The 3,622-nt window shown below is 32.2% G+C and overlaps 1 long non-coding RNA gene across 1 annotated transcript; it reads right to left on the bottom strand.

The window, feature by feature from the left end:
• Window positions 1-694: 694 nt before the first annotated feature.
• Window positions 695-3,307, bottom strand: LOC122026188. Its single transcript, XR_006124051.1, has 3 exons — window positions 2,686-3,307; window positions 1,511-1,596; window positions 695-1,296 (listed from the first exon to the last, which is right to left on the bottom strand). It is a non-coding gene; the product is annotated as an uncharacterized LOC122026188 (long non-coding RNA).
• Between the last annotated feature and the right edge of the window lie 315 nt (window positions 3,308-3,622).

Here is a 3,622-nt window from a genome sequence, read left to right as displayed (position 1 = left end):
AGAAGCATTCTTTTATTAGAGGTATTAACAAGTATAAGAAAGATAAAGAAAAGAAAGAAAAAGGCCAAGGCAAGGCCTTAAGTAGATCCCAAAGTCAAGACTTTAGAGATTTTGGCACACAAGGTGCTAAAGAAAATGTCGAGGCATTATATATTAGAATTACTACAAGAAAACAAGGCTTCAGAGACGAAAAAATCTGTCTCTGAAAGTCATTTTTCTGTCTCTAAAGAATATTTGAGACGGAATATTCCGTCTCAAAGTTCCGTTAGTGAAAGCCCCGTAGCTAATTTTGAGACGAAAATTTTCCGTCTCTAATTTCATAAACGAATCGAAAAACTGTTTCTACATCTGATTTTAATTTAATCAATGAAATTAATTTTAAATACAAATTTCGTTTTTAATTTTGTTTTGAATCTGTCGTTAATCCGCTTCAAATTACATAATAAATATAATGTTATTCTATTTATAAATGCGTTTACAATTTTGTTTTTAAATTCCGTATCTAGTTTTATTTTAAATCTCAAATATAATTTTAATTTATTTATAAATTTGTTTACAATTCTATTTATAAATCCATATGTAAATTTGTATTAAAATTTATCACTAAAATTTTATTATATTTTATTTCTATATTTACTATATAAGAAAAATTATAAATTTCAAATAAATTATAAATATTAAACAACAATTTCTAATTTAAAAGTATCATACAATTAAAGATAAATGAATATTCACATCATTCAACTAAATTTAGCAAGTAATTGATAAAATTTTAAATTCTACCACAAATACTTTAATCTTCATTTCGTCTATCATGAGCCCCCGGGACCAATCCTCATACAAATGATTTGTATATCCCACCTTTTGAATCATCTTAGGAACCATCTTCTTTAGATTTTCTTCTCTTTATCTACCTTCCTCGATAAGCTTTTCTTCCCTTTGCCTATTTTCTGTGATAATGAGTTCCATTTCTTTTAGCTTTAAATAATTTCTGAAATTGATTTTCCCTCCTCATCCTACAACAAATAAATACATATAATGGATGTCATTTAATTAATACAATATTGAGATAAATTCACACACTTGTATTTCATTTGGTATGTTGTCAAATTCATGCATTGTATCATGTTGCATACATGCATAATCAAAGTAAATATTATGTAACTCAATGATTTCTTCAATTTGTATACCATTAATATATATACTTATCTTGTATTATAAAAGAGTATCATCTCCGTTTCCTCTCCCCCTTGATCTTATTTTGCTGAAACCAATATCTTTCCCTCTACTTATATCCTGCATCACATAAATAAATAAAAAATGCTTACCCCTTGTCATAAATACAAAAAATAAATGCAACTTACAGAAATTTTAATAACCAATAATGCATTCACCCCTTATCATACTTAATGCGACCTATATGGCAGGTTCATCATGTTGCAAAATTTTTTATTTAAGGTAAAAATATATATGCATGGCATGTTCATCATGCACCCTGTATAATGCATACCTCTGCTTACCTGCAACTTGATCATAGTAACAAAATTAACATTGAAGATGTAGTCTCTTCTTCAGTCACAGTAAAACCTATAACTCCTGATACAGTTAAATCAGAGGTGAGAATTGAGATGAGTTTAAAGGAAAAATGATGTTTGACTCTTCAACATTAGAAACTTATGAACTCATATAGTTTTAGCAAACTAAAACTAACAACACAGATCAATAAGAACATAAAATTCATAATCAACATCAAAGACTTTAAAATTCCTAACCAACAGAACTCAAATTATTGATACTCATACAATCTGAAAAGTATTTGTCAGAAGTAATTGAAATTGAAATCACTATATAGGAATCTGAAATATACTGAAGCTAATAGGACTGATCAACATTAGAAACTTACAAACTCATATAGTTTCAGCAAACTGAAACTATATAACACAGATCTACAGAATCAACATTGAAGACTTTAGAATTCTTAGCCGGAAAAACTCAAATTGCTGATACTCATACAATATAAAATATATTTGTCAGAAGTAACTGGAACTAAAATCACTATATTGGAATCTGAAACAAACTGAAACAACATCTTAAACTTATAAAGTCATGTAATTTCAGAAAACTATATATCATAGATCTATAACAACTCAAAATTCAATATTAACATTGTAGAATTTAGAATTCCTAGCCAACATCACAGATTTGTTACTAATTGCAGAGACTAAGAAATGAAATGTGATGGGGTTTTTAGTTGAGTTGCTAAGACTATAAATGAAAGACAATACAAGTAATGAAAACTAATCTAATTAAGTACAATTACGGAGAATTAGAGACAACATAAAGTAAGCGTCTAACGAAACTAACATACAACGAATCCTAATCTAATCTAACATAATTGCATTCAAATAAAGAACACAAATTTAAATATTCAAACGAAATAACCATTGCAAGAAATTGAACAACTTAAATGCATCAACTAGAGTCCAACTAATGGAAGAAACATTTCATCAAACACCATGTGAGCATTAATCAAGTTAAACCAAAGTGCATGCAATCTTAACATGGGAAGCTAATGTCATTACATTCAACAATCAAACTAGACAACCCAACACACACAAAAAAAAAATCAACCAACACATCGAAAGAATGCTGCGGATAGACGACAGTTGTGGATGAAGTTTCAACCTCGAGCGGAATGGATGGTGTGTGACGAGCAGCGGAAATGAATCATGCTACCACCTACGGATTCGGAAGGGTGTATAGTGCAGAAGAGCTTGGAATCCTGAAGCTCACTGATGTAAACTTGTCGGCGGATGAAGGTGGGCTGTCAAAATGTCTCCCAATTGAATAGAGAGCTGTGGATGAGGATGGATGAATGGAAGAGCCTCGGATTCGAGAGTTCCCAAGGTGGTGCTTCCGCTCCCAATCGGGAGAGGAAGAAGGTGGAGATGGTCGGTGCCTCCTCTCCCGATTAGGTGAGGAAGAAGATAGAATGGTGGCCGCCGGTGAGGAAGGATGTGGTGGTGGCGTCGGGGATGAGTATTGGAGAGGACGAGAGGGCTCCTCCTTTTTCAATTGGGAGAGGTAGAGGAGATGAAGAAGGGCTGTCGGCGGTAGGAGCTTCTCCCGATCGAGAGAGGGTAAGGTGAGATGGGATGTTGGGAAGGGCGGCTGTGATGAGGGCGGCGACCGCCGACCTTGGTGGACTGTGGTTGGAGGAGGAAGAAGGGAGGTTCGGATGTGGGCTTGAGGTGTGCGATCGGGAGGTAGAGAATGAAATGTCGAGATGAAAAAGAAAGGGATAAAAAATTAGGGCTAATTTTTTAACCCTCAGATCATTTGGATTTGAATCACAAAGATCCATCTGGATGAAGAGATCCAAGCACTCTAAATCTAGATGACCGGATCTGAGTGGATAGATCGAATTGCTTCATAACTGTATTAATGAATTTTTTAAATTTTAAAAATTTGAAATAGAATTTTTCCCTTTTATTTTTATAAATAGATTTTTTTTTGGCAAATATAATTTGTTTAGATTTCATTTTTAATATGTATTTTTTTTATAAAATTTTATTTGTAAATTTGTTTCTAATTTATTTTAAATTTAGTCTCAATTGGTTTT

Source organism: Zingiber officinale, chromosome 10A, assembly GCF_018446385.1.
Source record: "Zingiber officinale cultivar Zhangliang chromosome 10A, Zo_v1.1, whole genome shotgun sequence".
Lineage (NCBI taxonomy): Eukaryota > Viridiplantae > Streptophyta > Magnoliopsida > Zingiberales > Zingiberaceae > Zingiber > Zingiber officinale.
The sequence above is the reverse complement of the archived record's forward strand: the minus strand, read 5'-3'. Positions and strand labels throughout refer to the sequence as shown.